The sequence below is a fragment of the Macrotis lagotis genome, chromosome 1 (genome assembly GCF_037893015.1).
Source record: "Macrotis lagotis isolate mMagLag1 chromosome 1, bilby.v1.9.chrom.fasta, whole genome shotgun sequence".
Taxonomy (NCBI): Eukaryota; Metazoa; Chordata; class Mammalia; order Peramelemorphia; family Peramelidae; genus Macrotis; species Macrotis lagotis.
This window is the reverse complement of record NC_133658.1, coordinates 460633612-460659436: the sequence shown is the minus strand read 5'-3', so window position 1 is coordinate 460659436 and position 25825 is coordinate 460633612. Positions and strand designations below refer to the sequence as shown.

The 25825-nt window shown below is 37.3% G+C and overlaps 1 long non-coding RNA gene across 4 annotated transcripts; it reads right to left on the bottom strand.

Moving 5' to 3' along the window:
• Positions 1-8398: 8398 nt before the first annotated feature.
• LOC141506642 (uncharacterized) lies at positions 8399-20347 on the bottom strand. 4 transcript variants are annotated; one of them, XR_012473949.1, is made up of 4 exons: positions 20092-20347; positions 18225-19185; positions 11453-12670; positions 8399-11379 (listed from the first exon to the last, which is right to left on the bottom strand). It is a non-coding gene; the product is annotated as an uncharacterized LOC141506642 (long non-coding RNA). The 4 variants fall into 4 exon arrangements; XR_012473950.1 differs by having other exon boundaries at positions 11453-11573; positions 12480-12670; positions 18225-20335; XR_012473947.1 differs by having other exon boundaries at positions 18225-20337.
• Between the last annotated feature and the right edge of the window lie 5478 nt (positions 20348-25825).

The following is a 25825-nucleotide window of genomic DNA, read 5'->3' as shown; positions in this document are numbered from 1 at the left end:
TCCTTCCTTCCTCAGCTATTTTTCTGGAGAAAGCTATTTTCATGGGCTTTACTTGCTCCCTTTTTCCTATCTTCTAAACCTTTTGAAGTCTGACTTCTAATTTCATTATTCAACTGAAACTATGCTTTCCAAACTTATCAATGAACTCTAAATTGCCACAACTTATATATTCTTTACCTATCGACCTAGATATTTGTGATCACTCTCTTCTCCTTTATATTCTCTGCTGTATAGGTTTTGAGAAATGATTTCCAGGTTTTCCTCTTATTCCTTATCCTTAATTCAAGTCAACCCATTAACTTAATCTTCCAAATTTCCAACCTAAACCCTACTACACTGGTGGGAATTCAACTAAAGTGGAGGGAGAGGTTCTTATTTTTGTTGTTAATAATTGTGTACTCAATGAAGCTTCTCAAGCTGAGATACAAGAAACTATGGATTGATTATGCAAATTGTGCTAAGTTTGGTCCAATAATTAACACCAAGAAATCAAAGGTTCTCCATTAGTCAGCACCACACCTTCAATATGTGGAACCATCAGATACAGCAAATGCAGAAATTTTAAATATTGTGGATAAATTCAATTCCCTTGGCAGCATACTTTCCAGTGACGTACACTAAGGAGGCTGATGCAATCAGATAGCTCTTTGGGAGACTCCAGAGAAAAGTGTGGGAGAGAAGAGACAGATTAAACATCATAAATGAACATCTACAGGGGCATTTGCTAATCTCATTGTTGTATGCCTGTGAAACCAGGGCAGTCTGTCAACATCATATCAGGAAACAAATCACTAACATTTGAATTATCTTAGGGAGATTCTGAAGAACTCCTGTTAAAAGTACCAGACACTGAGGTCCTTTCTTAGACTGTCAAGCACTAAAACTCTCCTGCAGAGAGTACAACTCCTACGTTTTGGTCACATTTTTTGGCTGCCAAATTTGTGTTTGGCTGAAGGACTGTTTTACTGAGAACTCATGGAGGCAAGTGCTCACATGATTTTAGAAGAAGTGACACACACTCTAAAAGTCTCTGAAAATCTTTGGTATTAATTGTATGATATGAGAGACACTATTCCATCAAAGACATAATGCTCTCTGAGCAAAGAAGAGCAAAAGAAAGGCAAGATGTGCCAATTTAGAGAAACCACTACAAAAGTTCAGATAGACTATTTGTGCTTGATCTGCTTGTGGTAGGTAATTCTGAGCTCATATTGGTCTGGTCAGTCACAGTTGGGACACACGACTCTATTTTGATCCTCTTGGAGAAGGACAATTACTACAGTGTCTCATTTTGTGATCTTATTACTTTCCAGTAGTTCAGTGATTATTTCCATGTAGTTTATTTTTCATATTTACAGATCCATCCCTAACTTTTCTCTTCAGCTCAATCTCTAATCACCAACCACCTTTTGACTTTCCAGAAAGGTATTTCACCAAGACATCTCAAATTCAATATGTTGAAAGCAAATATCTTTTCTCCCAAACTCTCACCTCCAACAAACTCCCTTGTTTATTGTCAAGGGTACTACCATTTTCCTAGTTATCCAGGCTCTAAATTTAGGTGCCATCCTCAATTCCTCTTTTCAACAATCAGTTGCCAATATTGAAATTTACACCAATACAACATATCCATATATTTTTAAATATGCATATTTATAAATGTATGTCTTTGTATGTGAATGTGTATTTGTATGTGTATATACAATATGTATTTCTGTATAGAAATAGAAATTCAAATTATATGTGCATATTACACAAACACCTATATTTGTATGAGTATAAAACTTCTTTATTCCTAGAACTCACTGAAGTCTGCACTGAGGTGCAGGCCCTCATCCCCTCATGGATGAGAGATTTCATTAGCTTTCTTCTTCCTATTTCTTCATGTCTCTCCCCCACTCCAGTCCAACTTTCACTTAGCTGCCAAAATTTTCCTAAAACTTAGACCCAACCATGTCACTCTCTCTTTTTAAAAAATTTTTGTCAAGTTTATTTTCTGAATTACATGTAAAGGAAGATTTCAACATCTATCCATTTGCATGTATATGAGTTCTATATTTTTCTACCACCATTTCTTCCTGCCCCCGACCCCAAGGAGTTGATCTGGGAAAAAGTTGTACTTGTACATATTTTCTTATGAGAACTAAGATCAACTTCTACTCTATTTTTTTTACAAGGCAATGGGGTTAAGTGACTTGCCCAAGGTCACAAAGGTAGGTAATTATTAAGTGAGGCCAGATTTGAATTCAGGTTCTCCTGACTCCAGGGCAGGTGCTCTATCCACCGCACAACCTCACTGCTCCCAACATCTACTTTTAAAAGAACCTTTAACTTTAACCTTTAACCTTTAATTTCCAGGATAAAATATAAAATGCTTTGTCTTGCAGTGTTAAGCCTTGACATCCTTGCCTTTTATTTCTCTCCAGTCATCTTATACATGACTACTACTACTCACAGACTTTACTCTGTTATTCCTTGCACGTGTTGCTTCAGTTCTTGAATGCATGTTTTCAGTGAGTGATACAATACCTTTGATGCTCTGGCTCCTCAAACTGCAGGAATTTCTGCTTCTCATCTCACATCTCAGATTCTTCAAAGAAGTCTTACTTGTCCCCCTCTCTTCACCCCCCCCCCCAGGGCCTTCCCTCTTTTCAGAAGACTTTGTATGTTGCCATTGGTATGTGAGCACCCTGGGAGCTGGACTATTGCCTTTATTTTTTTCCTCCAGCACTTTGGGCAGAGACTGGCATAAAAGGATGAGATAAATACTACTTGAGTGACCAGTATCACTGTTTTTATAGAATCAAAGTTGTGGATTGCCTAACATGCCAACACTGTGAAACATAATAGACAAAGAGATGTAAGTAACATTTCAAATGTGGTCCTATTTATGTTTCCCACACTGACTGGTATTTGGTAGACTTAATAAATTCTTATTTCTATGATTTTATTTCTATTAAAGATTAAATGTCCAGCCACAAATCCAAAGAGTTCATGACAAAACATGCAATCTACTTCCAGATAAGAGAATTGATGGACATAGTATAGAGTTTCTCTTTCTACCTTCCCTTTATTCTCTTTCTTTTTTGTTGTTTATATGTTGTGGCTTGCTTCCATGGGGCCCACAGTGGTTGACCTCCCTCCCCGAGGGGAGCTGAGAATAAGGAGTCAAGCCACTACTGCCTTATGCCTCCAGCTCAATTTTATTATTGCTTAGCTATTACATATATACTGTTAGGTCTTCCGGAGTAGAACAAAGATTAATGAGGTAATTTGGGGGAATGCAAGCGGTGTGTACGTGCAGCTTCTTGCATTACAGCATAGGGGGCTACATTAGGGAGGAGATGATAAAGGCACAGCTGTGTCTAGTGGCCTTGGTCAGTGGGGCAGAATGTCCAGCTCCCAAGGACTCTGGCTCCCAAGGACTCCGGCTCACCTTATCTCTCAGGGCGGCAAGCCAGCTCCTGAGACTGTCCAGGTGGTGGTTTACTTGGAGATGATTTGTGTCATGGCTGTTAGAATAGCCTGTGTACCCACATTTATAGACATGGCAAATCCAGGAATTTATTTAGCTGGAATATATATATATTTATTTTACATATATATTTTTTCATGTATTTTATATCTATATCTACATCTATTTATATATATACATATATACATATATATATATATACACACATATGTATATATTAAGGGTTGTATTTTTCTTTCTTGCTTTCCAATTGAGTAGAAATGAGAAATGTATGATAGAAAGAGGTGTCAGGCGAATAAGAGTGAAGGAAAAAACTTCTGTACTTTATTAGTACCTGTTTAGAGCACAGTTACTTAGAGAAAGAAAAATTGTTAAAAATATTTTTTGAAGAGAGTTGGTGGAAAGTAATGATCAAGAATCACACAAAGATGAGAAGTTATGGAAGCAATATCACATCAAAGAGGTAAATATTGGAACACTTTCAATTTTGTATATAACCCAAAGAGACAGATAATATGACATAGTGGGGGAAAGTACTCTCTTACTCACTGAATTTCTAGGTTCAAATTAGAATTCTTTTAGGGAGTCCCTGGGTGACACAATTTCTCTTGCTTGCTTAGTCCCATTCTCTAATTCAACTTTTTTTTGTTGGAATGAGATGAGTGGATTAAATCTAATGTTTGCTTCTAAAAAGAGAGCAAGAATTAAAGTGGCAAAGTCCAGACTGATGTGAATTTGATCTAGAATAAAAATTTCACTAATAATAAACCAAAAAAAGTTAAAATTTGTAAAGAAACATGCAGATTGAATTTTTAAAAATCTTTAGTTTTTGAATTATCCAGAGGCAGATAGATGGCATAATAGTAGGAATGCTTAACTTGGAGTTAGAAAATTGTTGAGATTGAAACCTGCCTCAGATACTGCTGTGAAAGCCTAGACAAAACACTAAACTTCTATCTCAGTACTATCATTTATAAAATGGGATAAAAACATCTCCTAGAGTGATTGTGGAGAATGAGATGTGAAAAGAACATTACAAACCTTAAAGGACTATATGTATCCTAGCTATTATTATTTGTAGAGAAGCTCAAAGCTAACATATAATTCACATTTCTTTAGGATGAACCTCATTTATCACAGAAAGTCTTAAATTTGGTTGTATGTCTGACTTGGTCTTTTAAAGGATTGCCTTTATAATTTACATGGAATTAAAACCTAAGACTTGACAGTCTAAGGTAGAACAAATATTTACCTTGACAGTTAACAATAATATTAGCTTTTAGAGATTTAAAAAACATTGGCTTACACTCCATTTAAATATTTTATTGTTATTCTTTCCTTTTGTATGTTACTGTGACTTCTCCATGAAAACTCCTCCCTTATTGGGAACCCTATTTTTTAACTTTTTAATATGGACAATTAGGTGGTCCAGTGGATAAAGCCCTGACCCTGGAATCAGAAGAACCTGAGTACACATTTGACCTCAGATACTTGACACTAATTGTGTGATCTTGGGTAAGTCACATAACCCTGATTATCTACCATCCCAGGGCCATCTCTAATCATACTGATTCATATCTGGTCACCAGATACAGAGGTCTCTGGAGGAGAATGTGAAGCTCATGGCATAGCACAGCACCCCTTACTTAAATTCAATTCACTTGCTTATCATGGTGTCACTTCCCTGAAGTAATGGTTTTCTTTGAGAACAAAGGACAAATATCAATGTTAAGAAGTACAGTGAAAGAAAGCAAATATTTGAGTCTGAAAATGGGTGTTTAGTTTTTCAACATATCTCTCTAGGCTCCATGAAGGATTAATGTAGCTCTTAATTCCCCTACCCCTCTATTTGAGATGCAAACTGTTTGTTCCCCTCTCTCCTGCTGGAAATTTAGTGGGCACTCACAGGCTGGTAACATATTATCAGGGAAATTTTAATGTTAGATCATGTGTGACTATATTTACATGCATGTATAAAGGATTTGAAAGTCCATGTAGTTATTACATTTGTCAGAGTTTGGAGTCCTTCAATAGTTTTTTTTCTTACATAATTAAGGCTATACTCTTCATTTCATACTGATCAGGTATGAGCAGGTTATTAGGGTCCTCTCTAAAGAATTATGATTCAATCTGTCTCCATAGGATTGCAAGTCAAAGACTGTCTCCAACTCAAACAAAGGGCATTTATTGGAGGGGAGGAGTTGTAAATCCCCCTAGCAAAAACTGCTCCCTAGGGAAGGTAGGGTGCTGAACTTGTGCAGCTAGAGGCTTATATAGGGCAAGAACTGCTGTATTTCTAAGAGCATATGTTAATTTTACAATACAAGAAAGCCTTGGTGGAACTGCTTATGCAGATATCAGAATGCAAAAAAGAAAAGACCACCAATAGGGGTGTTAATGTATAATATAATTAGCTTGATCTGGTAATAAGTTCCACCAAGGGTAGCGTTCAGATACTACTTGGAAAGTCCCTTCTAGGACATATAGTCCACATCCTATTGGTACTGATTTCTTTTGGTACAACTTCTTTATGATGCTGCCAGATGATGTGGTTAGGTCAAGGTGTGCTTTTATATTCTAATGGAGTCTATGAGAGAGTCATGATATGGGGGGGGGTTGGGGTATCAGCTAGGTTGCCATCAATACCCCCCTTGCTTCCCTAGTAGTAGAGTATGGTAGATGGATAGAGCAATGCACTTGGTATCAGGAAAACAAGGATTCAAATTCTTCTTCGGGAGATTTCTAGCTGAACAACCCTGGTCAACTTCACTTTTCTGGGCCTTGGCTTCTTCATCTCTATCCTTATGGAATTGATGGCTTCTCAGGCACTTTCCAGTTCTTAGTCTATGATTGCAATGTACTGTGCAAACATATTAATTTTCCATGCAAACACAGTCAACCCTACTCTAGCATAAGGGGTTGGGGAGAAGCCCAAATCCTGCCACTGAAGAGTTAAGCAATGTTTTCCAAGGCCCAGTTTTGCAGGATAGCGAATTCCTGGCTGCATTACAAGATTTCTTGCTCTTCAGAATATCTCATTCCAAGCCCTTTGATCCTTTATATTGATGCAGCCAAGTCTTGTTCAATCCTTACTGTGGCTCCTTGATATCTAAATTGTTTCTTTGTTTTCTTGCAGGATTTTCCCCTTTTATCTGATAGTTATGGAATTTGACCACAATATTCCTTGGTGTTTTCATTTTGGGATCCCTTTCCATAGACAATTGATGTATTCTTTCAATAACTATTTTGCTCTCTGGGTCCATGATAGCAATTTTTGTACCACTAAGTCCTGAAATATTGATCCAGGCTTTTTGTCATCCTAAATGTTTCCAGGGAGCCCAATGATTCTTAAGTTGTTTCTCTAGATCTGTTCTCTAGGTCAGTGAATTTGTTGATGAGGTATTTTTGGTTTTCTTCCATTTTTAAAATTTTTTTGGTTCAACAGATTCTTGTCTCATGAAGTCATTAGTTTCTACAGATTCTATTCTTTTTTTTTTTTAGAGAAGAATTTTCTCCATTTACCTTTTTGTTTTTAGGTTTTTGCAAGGCAAATGGGGTTAAGTGGCTTGCCCAAGGCCACACAGCTAGGAAATTATTAAGTGTCTGAGACCAGATTTGAACCCAGGTACTCCTGACTCCAGGGCCGGTGCTTTATGCACTACACCACCTAGCTGCCCCTCCATTTACCTTTTGCAACTCCTCTTCCAGATGGTCAATTCTAATTTTAAAGGCATTTTCCATTTGCCCAGTTGAGGTTTTGAGAGAATTATTTTCTTTTTGCACTTGTCCAATTGTATTTTTGAAGGATTTTTTCTTGTTGCAAGATGTTAATTTTCTTTTGCAATGTGTTAATTTTCTCTTGAGTTTCTTTTCCCATTTTTTTCAATTGATTTTTCAATTATTTCTTTTAAGAAGTCTTTCTCATCTGGAAATAAAATTATATCCCCCTCAGAAGTTCTAGATCTGTCTGATTTATTCTCAGCGTTTGATGGACCCCTCTTTCTTCTGGCTTTTCTTCATTTTCTTTCATTTCTTCATTTCTTCATTTTCCTAGGATCTTGAGTTGGGGGAGGGGCTGGTTCACAGATGTTTGGTGTTGAGATTCCTAGAGTCTTTGCTCACTGGGCTTAGTAATTCTAGGTAGGCCAGCCTGTAGGGGTTGCTAGAAGCTTTCTCTGGAGTGTCTGTGATCACAGCCCTGGGACCACTGCCAAGGCCTAGGGGTGGGATGGGGAGGGTAACAGGGTCTGGCTTATCCTTGAACAATAGGGCTGGGCCCTTGGGCTAGATAGTTAATGTCCTAATCCTACTGAGAGAAATCTGCTGCCCCACTCCTGAGACTGTGGGGCTGGGGGCTTTTACTGTGCTTGATCTTGGAAGAGTCATTTTCTCCCACAGAACTGGGGGACTTAACTGGAAATATGGGTACTAGGCTGAAAATACATGACTGACCAGATTGTTGTCAAACTGCATTCTGTAACTCTTCTGCCCACTGCGCTGAACCTCTCCCTCCACACCAGCTGCTCACACAGGAGATGGCATGTGGTCTTGGTTTGTGCTTTTTTTTTATATTTTTCAGTCCAAAACTAATTTAATCAGTAAAGTTCCAAGGAAAGAAGTTCCCTTTACCAATATTAAGCCAGCACTGCCCTCATCTTATCAACTTTAGAGCTGAAATGACTGGTCCATGGTCACATAGAATGTGTCAGAAGCAGGACTTGAACCTAGCAGTCTTCCTGATTCTATCTGAGACCACCTCTGTAATTGCCAAGCAATAAAAATTCTTATGTGGAGTTTATTAACCATAAATGTTTAAAAACACAATTAATGTATAATATATTTATCACATACTAGAGTTATGTCTAATGAATTATTACTATGTATATAATTATAACATCAACATATTACATGCAATATTGCACTATTAGTATTCTTTATTAATTTATAAATGCCATAATTTCATTAAATTATTTTGATCTTAATATTTTGAAATATTTAACATAAACATGTTAAACCTGGTTGATGAGGCCTTCAGCTCATCTTGGAATCTGCAGGATATTTTAAGGAAGGATGCTTAGGGAATGTCTGGTCTTGACCCTACTTTTAGAGATAATTAGAAGATTATAATCAATCAATCTTCATTAAATATCCAGTCTGTGTGCAGACCAAGGTGGAGAAATGTAGAGATCGTTGAGTCTCAGCCCCTCCTTTCCACTCTATGGGAAGAGCAAGGGACCAAGGGTCATCAGCACTGACTCAGGTCATGCTGGATAGGCAGCAGTAGGCAGGGAGCCAGCACACCAATGGGTCAATTTTATTTTCTTTCTCTGTTCAACAGAGACCCCAGAGAGGCAGGCTCACCTGGACCCCTTCTGGGCAGGGCTCCTGTAGGTGGAGAATCAGGAATGTTCAGCACTTCCTGGCTTCTGTTGTGAAGAAGTATTTTTTTCTCCCAGTCTAGCTGGCGAGCATCCCAAACAGGGTGAAAGCCCATAAGCTAAGCCACTCGATCTCCTGTAGATGAGACAGACAAGGTGAGACCCCAGCACCTTCCCACTGCCAAAAACACCCAGGGATTGTCTAGGATTGGATTCGATCTAATCCAACAATCCATACACTTCCTTAGTGAGCATCTCCTGGTGAGCCCTTCCCAGTCCAGGGCAGGGGAAACTTCTGCAGAAAGAGATCTATCCCTGTTCTATGGGTTCTGCCTTTCTTCCAGTGGATGGGTACATGAGGAAATAAATACAAAATGCACCTCAATACTAAGAAAGACCAAGAACCACCAAATGGAGGTGGGCTGCTGACCAGCTGAGGCCTCTGAAAGGATGCAGGTGGAACCTGAGCTGGACCTCTGAGCTCTCAGACAGCAGCACTGACTCACAGGGCTGGTGAGAGGCAGCCCCCAGTCCAAGCTCTGGGTCCTGGAGGTCAGCATTAGTCTCTTCCTGTATATAGGAACTGCCTGCCCCCAAATGGGGCAGAACAACATGCCAGTAGTGAGGCACACACAGGAACTGGTGATCCCTGGATAGACAGAGATGCATTTGTTTATGCATGTGTATAGATGGCACACATGTCCATGTGGGGGCATAGCTCATGGTGCTAGGTGCTTGATCATCCACCGGTGGTGGGAGCTAGAGAGGCAGGACATGACTGAGAAGGCCCTAGCAGAGGCAGTTAGTGTATGCTGGGCTTCAGGCCCTGGGCAGTCTGGAAGACAGGAATCCTAAATAAACTATTTTCTCCTGAGGCACTGTGAGGAACCCAGGAGCCAATCTAAGGATAGGCTAAGATGGACTCATGGTGGCATGGTGGATAGGCCTTTAGTCAAAGACCTGGTTCTTATCCTGCATTGGATACTCACTGTATAACTCTGGGGCAGTCACTAGAAGGTGCCTATGATCCTGTGACCTTAAATTATCTGTAGATCCAGTGATCAATGCAGGACTATTCCAATCCCACATCATCAGTCTGCCTCTGCCTCTACCTCTACCTCTGCATCTTCTTTCCATCTGCATCCCACTCCCTCCCTACACACAACCCCAGAACAGGCCTTAGTCCCTCTCCCCTGAAGCATCTCTTGGACTCCAGCCTCTCCCCTGTCCAATCCATTCTCATCCCACCCCACCCTGTGTGCCTCTGACCTTGCCTGAGGTTTCTCCCCAGCTCTGCCTCTCAAAAGTCTGCTGACCCTTCAAGGCTCATCTCAGGGGCTATCTCCTCCCAGCAACCCACTTTGATCACCCCCTCCTTTGCCCCCTTCCTTGTACTGTGATCATCTGTGCATTCCTGCCAGGAGAGAATATACTCATTGAATCAGGAAATGTCTTTCTGCCTCTGTCACTATCACTGGCCATGGTGGATTAGTCACAGCTATGGTGCTTGTTTGGATGAACCTTGGACTGCTTCACTATGCTGAAAGCCCAAGAAGAGGAGGGGTGACACCATACTGATTCTGGCATCTCCTCCAGCACCTGTCCCCTAGTGTCCCCCTTGCCTAGGCTACCCCGTCCTCATCTTCAAATTCTACCAAGTTCGTTGCCAGAGATTATCTGATGGAATCTGACTCTAAATCACAGATCAGGGATTGGTGTCCTCAGGAATGTGGCACCATCTCACTCCCTTTTCCTTTACATGGCCATGGGCTGGGCACACCACACCCTTTCCTGGGTTTCAGGATTTTGCTCTGCAGGAAATGCTCTAAATTTCCATCAGTCACTCCTGCCTGCCCCATTCTCCCTTGCCTCCCTCACACACTTTCCCATTTTGAACCCATGTCTGGAGAATGACATACCCAGAGACTCATTCTGTGTCTTATTCATAGGGTGGGAAAGCAAAACAGTTAAGTGATGCCCAAGGTCTCAGCCTGGAAACAAGTTATTTGCTTCAGAGTAAATGGAACTAGGGGAGTCTGCTCTTCCCCACCTGTGTGATCCAGGGAATATTAATTTACCACCCTGCCCTCAGCTTCCTCATCTGTAAAATAGGAGTGGTTAGTGGGCAGTTAGGTGGTGCAGTGAATAGAGTACCTGCCCTGGAATCAGGAGAATCTGAGTTCAAAGCCAGCCTCAGACACTTAGTAATTACCTAGCTGTGTGGCCTTGGGCAAGTCACTTAACCCCATTGCCTTGCAAAAACCTAAAAAAATGCGAATAAATGATTTCTGAAGTGCCTTTAAGCTCCAGATCCTGGCAAAGGCTCCTTCCCTGGCCCAGGGCCGCTTACTCACATCTTCAAAAAAGACTTGGCACTGTATGGAGATGGTCCTGAAGGAGTCCATCAGTCCATCAGTTCCAGCACCTTGGTCAGCACCATCAAGGTTTCTGTGATCTCCTGGGAGCTAATGGGATCCCTGAGGAAACTGGGGTACATCTCCAGGAGAAGTTTCTGGTACTGTTCACCTGGGCAGGGAGACAGACCATGAATCCCTGAGCCACCCAGCATGGAGAGTCCCCAGCTGCTCCCTCTTCTCACCTCTTTGAGAGCCCCAATTGCCATGTTGTCCATGTTCCATATGAACATCAGGTACAGGAAGCTGTGGACATGACTGGCCCCTTTATTCAGCTTTAGAACTGTGGACTGGGTCAAACATGAACTAGGAAAGAGAAGGGTTCCAAAAAGGGGTCAGTGATCAGCAGGGGGCTTCCCCAACAGCGAGTCCCCAAGGGCTTTGGGAGGAGACAGGAGCCTGGAGAGAGATGCTCAGGTCTGCCCAGTCCTCAGGTATGTGGAGATGCCCATTTTCATCAGTGATTGTCAAGGTTAGGATCTTTCTTTAAAAAACAAGGCCTGACTAAACCACTGTGGTGGGCAGCACCTAGTCCACAGATCAATGCCTGTTGACTGGGGGAGTATCTGGACTGACTGAGCCTAGGACAAAAGTATCCTGAAGGAGGGACAATTCTCTCATGTTTCTGCAGCCCTAGAAATGTGGCCAGGTCTCCCCTTCCCACTACCAGCCCCAACAGGTGCATACGTGCCTACACACACACACACACACAAGAATGGGGCAAGAGGCCATTCTTCACTTTTTCTAACACCAGCATACAGCTTGCACTCAACTAATGCTGTTGAACTGAATGGAATTAATGCTTTGAATCTCTGATCGCAAGAAACAGGGGACGGCACAGTCTCCCTGAAGCCCCCAGACAGGACCTTCTAGTTTCTCATGAGAAGCCTTCCAGCTTCTTAGGAATAGACCCAAGAAAGTCACCAAGTCTCAGTGCTGTAGGAACTTTGGTGACCAGTTGCACTCCTTGTTTTGCAGAAAAAACCAAAGTCCAGAAGAGGGACAAAAGAGGACAAAAGAGTCCCTGAGTCCAATACCTTCACCTTAGGTAAAGGTACACACCACCTCTAGGGAGCATTTCCTCAGCTCTTTAAAGCTCACCCATCTCAATCACTGAAAAAGTCAACTATTAGAATGCCCCAGTCTTTGCTGCCTCTGCTTAAGTGAGGCCCACATCTGAGGGAACCAGCAGAGAACCCATCACAGCCTCACTTTCTCCTCCAGAATCATCTGGGTTCCAGTGGCCAGATATGAATCAGGATGACTGGAGATGGCCCTGGATACCAGGCAATCAGGGCCCAAGGTTACACAAGTAGTAGCAGTCAAGTGTCTGAGGCCAAATTAGAACTCCAAAGCTCCTGACTCCAAGGTCAATGCTCTATCCACTGCTCCACCTAGAGGACCTGGAAAGAAGAGGAATAGCAATTAGGTCAGTGTAGCCAGATCCCAAAGTATATGGCATGAAGCTAAAAATATGAGGTTTGGAAAGGGAGGAAAGATGCCAAATAAAGATCTTAGAGGTAACAGGAAATGAATATACTAGAATTTACCAAATTAGTATATGGGAGCTATGAGAAGACAACATGAGTTGGGTAGAGATGAACTGAAGGATAGAGAAGCTAAGGCAGGGAGGTCAATTATAAGACTACTGCTATAGTCCAGGTAAGAAATTACAGGAAACTGAACCAGAGTTATGACTGAAGGAGAAGAGAGAAAAGAATATATCTGAAATGTTGTGGTAAAAGAATTGATGTACCATGGATTTGATTTGGAGAGATGGGGTGACTAAGAGGAGGTTGTTAGAATGGATGACTGGGAGGATCGGGAAAGAGAAATTTCTGTTTTACACATGTTGAATTTGAGATATCCAAAAGGAAGAGTCTAAGGATAGATATACAAACCTAAGAATCATCTGAATAGAGTAACTGAACACATGGGAATGATGATATCACTTACATAGAATTGCAAAGAAAACCAATTAAATTGAAATAAAAGATGTGATTAAGATATATTTTCCCATCTGACTTCATGTACCCCCTTAAAATCTACCCAGTCTTGAAATTTCTGAAATAGAGGGGAAAAAAGAGGGAACAAGAGGTTCCTATGGGTCACTCATGACCTAACATGGAGGAAGATTCAGCAAAGGAGAAGTAAAGCAGGTCACAAAATGCTCGAGGATGTTTTAAAAGAATTTAGAAGGATGTCATTAAGAGTGAAAAGAGCCATTTGAATCTATCAGTTTAGACATCATTGGTTAACTATGAGGTCAAAGCCAGACTTCAGAGTGCAAACAAGACTGTAGAATGGAAGGAAGTGGAGTTTTCTAGTATAGATGTATAAACTCTAGAAGTCTGAAAGGGAAAGAAGACATACAGAATGATGGTGGAGAAATCCTAGTGAGAGATTTTTAAGGATAGGAAAAATATGCACATGTTTATAGACAAAAAAAGCCAACAGTCAAGGAGAGGGAAAAGTTAATAGGGGGTTGGGGATGGAGATCACTTGCTAAAGGAGATCCCAAAATGAAAACTCCCAAGGAATATTCTCCATGTAAAGGAAGAAATACTGCAAGCAGTCAAAAAATTAACAATTTAATTATCAAGAAGACACAGTAAAGATTACACAGGAGACTCAGCATTACATTAAAGGATAGGAGGACTTGGAATTTGATATTCCTCAAAGGAACTGAAAAACTGAGCCTTATCATTCAGGGGAAAAGATGGATAATTCAATAAAATATGGAACTTTTCAAACTTTCCTGATGAAAATACTAGAGTGAACATAAAATTTGATCTTCAAATACAAAACTAAAGAGAAGATTTTTATAACAAAGATAAAAATGGAAAGGAAAAAAGAAAAGCAAAACATAGTATTCTATAAGGTTTAACTCTGTTTCCTTCTCTGCATGTAAAGATTATCCTTGTAAACTGTTACTAGATCTCTCAGGGCAGGGGCAGTTAGAAGGAGGAAGTACTTAGTGTGTGGAGAAATAAGTTGACTTTGATATGATAATTAAAAGAAAATTATGCAGTGAAAAAAAGGACTGCACAGAAAAGGAAGAGGCAGAATAGAATAAATTGTATCACATGAAGAGACATGAAAAACCTATTCCAGCAGAGGGAAAGAAAAGTGGGGATAAGGTTGTTTGAACTCTCTAGTTTGAAATTTCTCATGATATTTGGCTCAGAAGGAATAATATACACAATCAGGGGGTAAAAAATATATAAGGTGAAAAAATTAGGAGGGAAAAAATAAAGAGGTATGTTTTGGGGGAGGGCAACTGATAGAAGGGAAGGAAGATTGAGTAAGGAAATAGAAGCAAAACATGTGAGAATGGGTGTAATGAAAGGAGAGGGAAAAAAGCATAAAAAGGGAAAATTAGGATGAAGGAAGTACAATTGTAATCATAACTGTGAATGTGGATAGAATGAACTCTGATGGAAAAGGAAACTGATAGCAGGGTGGGTAAAAAAACTAGAGTACTATAATATATTGGAAGATAAAAATCTGGAGCAGAATATATTATATGTTTCAGCTAAAGTAAAAAATGGAGAATGACAATCATGATCTCAGAAAAAGCAAAAGCAGAAATTGATTAAATTATAAGTTAATGGAGGAAAGTACATCTTGCTAAAAGGTATGAAGAAATAGACAGTAAAAGTATCCTGGAGAGGGCCCTCAATCTCTGCCTCTTAGAACTAAATAAACCCAACCTGAAAATAAACAAGAAAGAACTTAAAAGAGTTGAATGAGGTAAATAGAATTTTAGAGTTAGATATAATAGTCCTCAGAAAAAAAACTGAGGATTGAAACAAATATATCTTTATTTCAGCAGCAAAAAACCTTCAGGTCATCAAGATGCAAAAACAATTTCACGTAAAAGAGGACAATGGAAGGCAGATTTAAAATTAAGTGGAAATTAAAGAACCCCCCAAAATGAGTGGATCACACAATAAATCATAGAAACAGTCAATTATTTCATCAAAGAGAATAACAATAATGCCAGACTTGTGGAATGCAGCCAAAGTGATGAAGTAATGAATAGGAAAAAAAATCCAACAAAATGCATAAATGTTTGGTTAATTTGATTTTAAAAAAGAAGAAAACCAAATTGCCAGTATCATAAATGAAAAGTAAATTAACCATTAAGAAAGAGGAAATTAAAATAAATAAATAAAAATAAATAAAGATAATGTAAAATATAATATAAATATAATGTATTATAATATAATAATAAAATAACATAATATAATATATAATAACATAATATAATAAATATAATGTAATAATATAATATAATAGTATGATATAATATAATATAATAATATAATCTGATAGGATATGATGTGATAGGATATGATATGGTAGGATATGATGTGATATGATATGATATGATATAATATAATATATTATAATAATAAAACAAAGTAAATGAAATAAATAAAATAAAGTAAAAATAAACAAATAAATAAAATAAATGAATAAAGAAATAAAATACATAAAATAGATGAACATTTGTGAAAACAAATTGCCCTGATTAATAGAAGAGGAAATGACATATTTATTAAACAGTGCCATTTTAGAAAAAGAAATTGAAGAATAAGAAAAACCTTCAGAGTTAGAAAGAATTACAAATAATTTCTACGAAACATTTAAGGAACAATTAATTTCAAAACAATATAAACAATTTAGAAAAAATAGGCCAATTGCTTTTAAGGAGAGATGGTTCTAAAATGAGGAAGGGTCAAAACTGTGAACGAAAATTATAGATCAATTTTCCTAACGATATTGATGCAAAATAAAATTTTAGTAAAGCCATTATGACAATCAGGATCATAGAAAATGTGACCAGGTGAGATTTAGACTAGGAATGCAGGACTGGTCCAGTATTTGGGAAAAAATATTGGCAAAATTGAGCATCTTAATAACAAAGCCAAGAGAAATCCTATGATTATTTAAATTCATCCAGAAAAAGCTTCTGACTCCTATTCAACACACTAGAGAGAGATAAGGATTAAATAAGAGTTTTCTATCTAAAACCATCAGCAAGCATTGTCTACAACAAGATCAGTATGAAACAGAGATGCCTGTAATCACCACTTTTTCAATACTGTACTAGAAATGTTTTAGCATTGTGCATCCCCATTTGAGCAAGTACATCTGTAACCCAGGAAGATCACAAAAAAAGGAAAAAAGAGCCACATGTACAAAAATATTCATAGAGGCTGTTTTTGGAGTGAAATTTGAGGGATGGCTGAACAAGCTGTGGTTTATGAATATAATGGAATATCATTGGTCTATAAGAAATGATGAGCAGACAGGATTTCAGAAAAATCTCGTAAAGACTGATGCTGAGGGAAATGAGCTGAACCAGGGGACTAGAGTACATCCTGACAACAACAATGTACAATGAATAACTATGATACTTATCTCTTCTCAACAATACAGAACAGACAATTATAAAAGACATGTGATGGAAAATGTCATCCACATTTAGAGATAAAACTATGGAAACTGCATGCAGATGCTTTTTTAAATTGACTTTTGTTTTTTCCTTCTCCCCTTTCCTTTCTTCCCTTTCTTCCCTTTCTTCTAAATTTTCTTTAAAACGATGACTAATACAGAAATATGTGTAGCACAATTGTACACATGTATAACTTTTATTAGATTATTTGTTATCCTAGGGTTGGGGAAAAGAAAGATGGGAGGAAGAAACCTTTTCCAAACTAAATATCGAAAAGGTAAGAAAAAGAAATCAAAGGCATTAGAACAGGCAATGAGAAACAAAAAATCTCTCTTTGTAAATGATAAAAATTCCTAAAGAATTAACTAAAAAAATCTTTGAAATAACTAACTTTAGCAAGGTGGTAGAAAATAAAATGAACCCATACAGATCTTCAGTTTTTCTACATATTACCAACAAAATTCATAAGAAAAGAAATAATTTCATTTAAAATAACTATAGATAACAGGAAATAAATAAACTGATGTGTAAAGTAAAAAGAATGATTACTTGAGAATTTCTGAAAATCTCTGCTCCATCTTCTTGAAAACAAATGCCAGAATGTAAATATTAAACTGAGAATTGTCTGTAGTAATGTAAATTTCACTCAACAACTTTTCTAATTTTTACTACTTCATCTATTTAATCTGGAGAAGTAATGATTTATTCAAAAATTCTCTTTTGAATCATTTGAAAGGCTACTACATAAGGGATTAGAATTGATTACTTGTCTCCAGAAAGAACAAATTATTCTACAAATGATGTAGAACCAAATTTTGGAATTAGAAGAACTTCCTAAAAATGAAAATCACCCAAAAAAGGAAGACATATTAATATATTCCTCATTGGGGCAAATAGGAGATACAGCAGTTAAAGCTCCAGTCTTGGAGACAGGAGCACCTGAATTCAAATCCAGCCTCAGATACTTAGCAGTGTGACCTTGGCTAAGTCAAATAAATCTATTGCCTTGCAAAAATGGAAAATAAATATGTTCTTCTTTTTGATGGATGTAGTAAAACTGGTTCCTCCTGTTCAGGTATGTTAGAGTAAACTGACTTTCAAGAATTCTTTGATCCTTATACATAGCCATGCATTAGGGATATCTCAGTATATTACCGCGCATTTTAAATTTCATTATGGTAGGGACATATCCAATTAGCTTCCCTAAACCTAGCCCAGAGCTCTGTATGTAGCAGGCAATGAGTAAACTTTTGTATAGCCGAATTCAAAAATAGTTGTCAAATATAAGAATATATTTATGTATTTGCCAAATAAAAACAGTGTGAGAAACTAGGGCAAAGTATATCCTATTCTATTTATTATAAGAATATAAGTCAAATACAAACATCCAAACAGTTTGAAGGAAAAAGCCTCAGGAAGAAAACAATATGAAAACATAAGCTGAATTTGTGAAGAGATATTATAGTCTTTATATTAAGTTACTCTTAACATACCAGAATTATCACTGAGGTCACACTATTCACAGGAGGATTGGTCTGTGTCCAGTTTCTGCTTATGTGTGGTTGTAATTCTGCCCCTCTAGAAGAACCTTTGAATCCTCAATCATCTCTTTGGCTGCTGTTGCTGATCTGACTCTGGGCCTCAGCCTGATCTCCTTCTGAGCAAGCTTCCTGGTGGTCTAGTGGTTAGGATTCAGAGCCTCACCACAACCTTCTGGGTTCCATTCCTGGTCAAGGAAGCATCATTTTCAGCACCCACTCACTCAAATCCAATTCACTTGCTTGCCAAGGTATCATCTCCCTGATGTCATGGTCTTTGAGAATGAAGGACAAACAGTGATGATGATGATGATGATGTTGATGCTCATCATCATAATCACTCCTTTGTTCCAGATATACAAAGACACAAAATACAAGTCCCTGCTTTCAGATGGGAGAAACAACAAAATTGTACATACAACATATATAGAGAAAAATGGGTGAGAGAAAAGCAGTAAAATTAAAAAAGGATAGGGAAAGACATGTTATAGGATTTTAACTGAGACTTGAAGACAGGGAAATCAGGCAAGATGGCGACTTAAAGAGTATTCCAGGGGGACTTAAGAAAATATCCAGAGAAAATACATGGTGTAAACATGCTGTTCAAGGAACAGCCAGGAGATTTATGTTAAACAGTCTAAGAGTGGGTGAGGAAGGGGTGGAGGGACTAGGAATGAAGGGCTTTGAATGCCAAACAGTATTTTATCCTGGAGGAAATAGGGATTCAATGGAGGTTATTAAGTGAAGGGGGAGGAGGGTGCAGGGAGGAGAAGATGTCCCTCTAATAGTTTAGGAAAATCCCTTGTGAGAATGGATTAGATGAGGAGAGATTTGAGCAAGGCTTACTCAGTAGCAGATTACTACAATAGTTCAAGCAAAAGCTGGTGAAGGCTCTGTCCCAGGGTGGTGACAGTATCTGAGGAGAAAAGGAAGTATATTTGAGAGATGTTACAAAGCTCAATTCTACAGACCTTGGCAACAGATTCGATTTATAGTAGGATGACAGGTAGGGAGGACTAAAGGTTATACCTAGGTGGGCAAGATTGAGAAGACTGGGAGGATGGCAAACTCCAAGAGAGCAATAGGGAAATTAAGAAGGAGGGTTTTCAAATAAAGAAGTGAAACAATAAACATTTTTGTTGTTTATATGTTTTTCAGTTTTTCAACTCCTTTTGACCCTATCTGCGGTTTTCTTGGCAAAGGGTTGCCAAAGAATGGTTTGTCATTTCCTTCTCCAAATCATTGTAATAATGAGGAAATGGAGGCAAATAAGGTTAAGTGACTTGCCCAGGGTCACAAAACTACGGAGTCTGAAGTTTGATTTGAATCAAAGTCTTCCAGAATCCACTGTTCTCTCCATTGTGCTAATTAGCTGTAGCAAAAATATGATCCAGTTTGGGACATTCTTAGCCTGAGCAGTTTATTGGACATGCAATTCAAGATGTCTCAAGAGCATAATGTATTTATTTTCACTTGAACAGCAAAAAGAAAAATGATGCACACCACCTTCTTTGGGAAATGTAAGAATGGAAAACAAAATTTATGGCACGATGCAGAGAGTTGTGCATCAACAGCAATCAAATTCATTGTTCCTGATGAGATCAAATAAAGTAGTAAAGAAGAGAACAGAAGAGGGACCAGGACAGAACCATATAGGACCAGCTACAGTTAAGATGGTGTGATCTGGATGAGGATTCATCAAAGGATAATGAAGAAGAGGTGAAAATGGGAAGAGAATCAGAAGAAAGTGCTATCCTGAAAATACAGAGAAAACAATCTATTATCTCCTTGTAACAATCATTTATTTTAGGATTGCCTTTACCATTGTTGTGTTCTGACAGGGTGGGAATAATATTCTCCTATTTTCAAACACAAGGAATAGATAGTTCTAGTCGGCATACCCACAATCTTCTTCTTTGTTAGGTTACCCTAGAATGAATGGAAAATTTACTGATATTTCCTCCTATTTTAGATAATCGTTAAGAATTTTTAAGCACTTATGATGTCAAGAAACTCAAAAATAGACACTAAATTAAAGTTCACACTCTTATTAAAGAAACTGAACATAAAAACACACATAAACGCACATTTTATATATGTATATATATAAAATACATATATTATACATACACATTTATTTTCTAGAAATTTAGATGACAAGGAGTAAAACTGAACATATAGGATAATGAAGGGAAAAGTCCTAGCAAGTGATTTTTAAAGATGGGGAAATCAAGCATATGTTCATAGACAAAAATAGGAAGGAATGAATGGCCAAATGAGTGGGAAGACTGAAGATAATGGGGATGGGGAGAGGTCATCTTCTGTAAGAGATCCCACGATGAAAATGCACAGGAACAACATAGTCAAGCTTTTAAGGATCCAGGTTAAGGATAAAATGTTATAGAGCTACAGTTATGATAACACAGAGTCTAGAAGTTTCCACAACAGAAGACCAAAGTACTTAAAACATTAAATTTCAAAGAGACAATGAGATGAGTTTGCAAAACAATAACAGTGAAGCTGAATAAAATCCTGAATATGAAACAAATGGATATTTGATGAATTAAATCTGATATATAAAATCTAAGAGAAACAGAAGGTAATTATTTTTTTTTTTGCAAGGCAATGGGGTTAGGTGACTTGCCCAAGGACACACACACAGCTAGGTAATTATTAAGTGTCTGAGGCCATATCTGAACTCTGGTCATCCTGACTCTAGGGCCTATGCTCTATCCATTGCACCACCTTGCTGCCCTATAACATAAGGTAATTATTAAAGACCAATTATAAAGATAAGTGTAAACTATTCTGGGAAAATGCTTAAAGATGTTTTCAATGTTTTCAGTGTTTATTTTTTTTATTTGAGCAGTTTAAAAGAGCATACATAGATGAAGATTTGTAGGCTGATTCCAAAACAAAATTGGGTAGGGAGATGTAAAAGGTAGCAATTATTTCATGCAAGGGAAGCATGAATGGAAGAACTGTTATTGTGGAAGAAGCTGGTTAGTTAGAGAATTGAGAGAGGGAACATGTCTATATATATGTTTACACATGTATATATAGACATAGATTTACAGAGATTAAGGAGAGATGAAAAAGGAGTGGCAAAGGGAGGTAAAGGTTAGAAGTATAGTGAGGTAAAGGTTAGAAGTAAATCAGTTTTGTGAGGAAGTATAGGGAGGTAACAGAAGTAAATCAGATTTCTGAGGAAATCATAAAGGTTATGAGGATAAATAGAATCAAAGTTATAATTATCTTTCTATATATATCTATATCCATATGTCTCTATATAATCTATATCATAATCTTTAAAATAGAAATTATAATTGTATTATAACTTTGAATGTGATGAACTCATCTATAAAATGGAATTTAATGTCTGAATGGATTAAAAATCAGAAACCACCAAGTTGCTTATAAGGAAAACATATATACATACATACAAGATTGGCAAGTTCTTATGCAAACAATTCTCTATAATAAACTATGTTTGAAATATAAATTATAACTTTTCAGAATTGATTCAATCCATTAGAATATCTTAAGGGTCTCTAAATTTAACAAAACAGTAAGTGTAACACATGAAGAACTTGATTTCACAAAACAATCTTTCCATTATTACATTTATAACTGGACCTACAGATCTAGAGCAAGATGCAACACATCGTTTAAAAATTTCAGGGAATAGAGGGTCATGACCTTTAATAATTTCCCTCACGATGCTTAAAAAGCAATCAATCGTTAATTCCAGGTTTGACATCATTACAGTAAAATATTTTATATTTCCCAAACTAGATCACATATTTGATAACACTTCAACATCTTACTCATTGATAAGTCATCTAATTAGGGTTATATAGTTGTTATTTTCCTAATCATTTTCCAAAGCTCCTCACATTTATTGGAAAGGGGATCTTGGAGTTAAGATATACCTCCAAATCTCTTATACACTATCCTTCTGAATCTGCATTTAACATGGGGGGAGAAATCTGCAATTTACTTCTTTAGAATTAAACATTAAATTCTTAATCTACATGAAACAAAGTTTTCATGCTGACATCTCATTAACTCAAAACAAAACGACAGGTTCTCTTAAAGTTAACCTTACAATTAAGTATCTTTTACACACAGACCTCTTCTAAATTAGTGTTTTAGAATCTTATTTATTTCTTCTTCCAAAAACACTCCTATCTTCAAAACAAAGAAAATAAGATACGATATGAATCTAGTCCTATACATATGATAATTCCAAAAGACACATGTACACTTTTTACCCATGCTAGTTTTGCAGTTACTTATATAATTTCTTCTTAAATAACAGATAATAAGCTACTTAAGTCTTACATATAAATATTCCCTTTTATAAACATAGGTGAAAAAACAAAAGCCTTTCACACATTCTCTGGACCAAAAAAAATCTTGAGAGATATAACTTGTTGGCAAAGTATTCCCTAGTTTTCATGAGAAAACTAATCTTTACAAACGTGATAGGTTAAACCTCAATTCGTTCATTGTTCTTTAGTGTAATACAAATTTTAAATTCTCAAAAAAAATTGTTTGAATCTGTTCTTATACAAAGTTTACTAATTATTCATTTTATAGTTCAGTTTTGTGTATGTTCCCTTTACTACTTAGAATTCTGCAACACAGAAAAATTCTTAAGACCAGTTGTTGCTAAAAATCCCTTTTTTATGATTACAAGATTTTCTTTTACTTCTCTTATATTCCAAAAGTCATATTCAAAATAACCTTAAATCATTTTCTTTTCAAAGCCTAAAAAGTTTGCAAATTCTTTTCTTTATCAATGAAATTTTAACTTCTCAATGCTCTAACTTATAAGTTTTCTATCCCCACTGACCAACATTTCTTAATATTAGAACATTTTATGTTCTGGGAATTGGATATTCCCCTCAATTTGAGATATTAAAGCAATATGTACTAATTCTTTACCTTTACTGTTTATCATTACTCATGCACCACATTTTTTCCAGATACATGAACTATACCCCAAGCACATTTTGAATCGGTGTAAACTATTACCTTTCCCTTGTTTAGTAATTCTAAAGCTTACTTAAGAACACATAAGTTACAGTCTGTCTGTCCTGACAATAGTTTTGTCACACTCCCAGCCTCCACCAAGTTTATTCTGTCCCTATCTATTACATCATTTCCATTAATTCTTTTTTCCTCCTATGACTCTGAGGGAGCCATAAAACACTACAATTAAAAAAACAAAATTTTTACAAATTCCTTAATTCAGGTTACATATATCTTCAGATTACTTTGTACAAAAGATTAACACATTATAGAATCAAAAATAACATAATGAAACAATTTACATTTACCTAACAAACTTTACATTTTATTGGGTTTATTGCTCTTCCAAACAATTCACTGCCAGATATTGCAAAAGTGGCAGTTTAATGCAATCTTCAGGTTATTTTAACCTCATTTAAACAAATATCCCATATGAACTTTTAGATTTCTATACTATCTTTTCTTTATTGATTTTTAAATGATCTCTCAAAGCTCCGCAAATCAATTTTTTTTAGGCTTTTGCAAGGCAAATGGGGTTAAGTGGCTTGCCCAAGGCCACACAGCTAGTAATTATTAAGTGTCTGAGACCGGATTTGAACCCAGGCACTCCTGACTACAGGGCCAGTGCTTTATCCAATATGCCACCTAGCCACCCCTAATTCTTTTACTTATACAGTGTCAAACCTGCACAAACCTTCTGTCTACATGCTTCAACCAGTTTCCATACTTAATGGTTCAAAAAAACCCAAGTTGTCTCTATGCCTTGATTCTCTTCCCAGTACTTTCAGAACCTCCTACTCAGACTATACAACTTACATTTCCCCTTAATATTCTGTTCCACTATTCTTTTTCAATAATTTTTTTCAACTGTAATTAATACTGTTCTGAACCACATCCCCATAGCTTATACAGCTGTATAAATCACAGACATGATTGCACTTTCCACAATACATTTTCCATTCAAAGGATTTAATATTTAACAGTTCTTGATTTTAACTGGTAAAATTTTGAGAAGGCAAACAGCTACTCAAAAAAACTCATAGCCTGATTGGAATATTGCGTTCTCGCTTCTTTGGATAGAATAAACCACATAACTTTTCTCATAATGAGGCAAGTCCAAAATCTTTCCCAGTGGCTATTCTGTTCTCAGATCCCTACTTATTCCACTACTCTCTGTAATAACTCACATTACCAGAATCGATGCTAATAAACACCTAAAACTATAATGTTATATTATTCTGGTAAAAGATTAACTATTTAGCTCCCCTTCTCTAGAATTTCTGTGTCACCAAATTATATACTTTAGAATTAACCTGACTCTCTTAACTTTCTGGAATTTACTTCCCCAAAACTTTTCAAATTAAAACAGCATTTCTTTATACAATTTCTTTTACATATTTGGTAATATTCATTGTCTCTTTCCTATTACTTTAACTTCAAAATAAGGTCACTTTTAACACTTATTTTAGTACATCTTCATGAAATAATTCTATTATTGATTAGTCCTTTTTCCTTAAAAAATTCTTTTTGTTCCCATTTCCCTCCCAAGGTTGAGAGATAACTCCCCCCCAAAAAAAAACAGACAAGTGTCCCAGAAAAAAGAAGCTGGGATGGGGAACAGTGAGAGGAGAAAGCATTCTGGCAATGGCAACAGAATCACAGTGAAGAAGGGGGAAGAAAAAAAAACATTTTATCATTTTCTGCACTTTTCCATTTTTACTTTGGATTATATCCCTATTATTAAGTGTGGACCTTAGGGCTCTCAGTTGGCACTTCTGGACTCTGTTGTCTTGTCCCTATGGCCTCTAACCACTTGGACTTCTTTGGAATCTCTCCCTGCAAATTGTATTAATTGCTTGGCAGTATTTCCACCCCTGCTCTTTTTTCTGCTCCCATCAGATTCAATCTGCAGATCTGACCTGAGAGGGAGCGACAAGGGTCTGGTCACTCAGGGCTACACCTTGACTTGTGTACACAAACTTATGGACCTGTGGTGGGGCATGTCCCATGTAGTGCTGCCTCCGGAGATCCTCTGGCTTTCAATTTTGCTCAAACTAAGTCTCTCTTTGGGATTCTTCCCTTGATTCTCAAGGGATCTACGTGGGCACTAAATCACAAGCTGCTGGCAATTTCCAGCATGTCACCTGCTTGTGTGTATGGCCAAGAGAGTCTTGAGGGCGTTAATTTTCCAGCCCATGCACCAAACTGTGTGGGATAAAAATCTAGGTAAAAATATATAGAGACTCCTCTGGGCAAAAAGAAAAGTTTATTTTGACTTTTCTTGAGAAAAGGCCGCACTCCAAGTCTCAGGGAGGTAGGAAAGATCAAGGAACTGCCCTGAATTGACAGTCAAGGAAGATTATATGGCCCAATGAGATCCCCTCCTCCTCCCTATCATCCCTCTTTGTTGACTCATTGGTTAGTCTTCAGAGTTACATTCTACTTGTAGAAATCTACCCCAGCAACAAAAAAAAAGAATGAAAGGTTTTCATAAAATACTACCTCACCATCCAGATAGT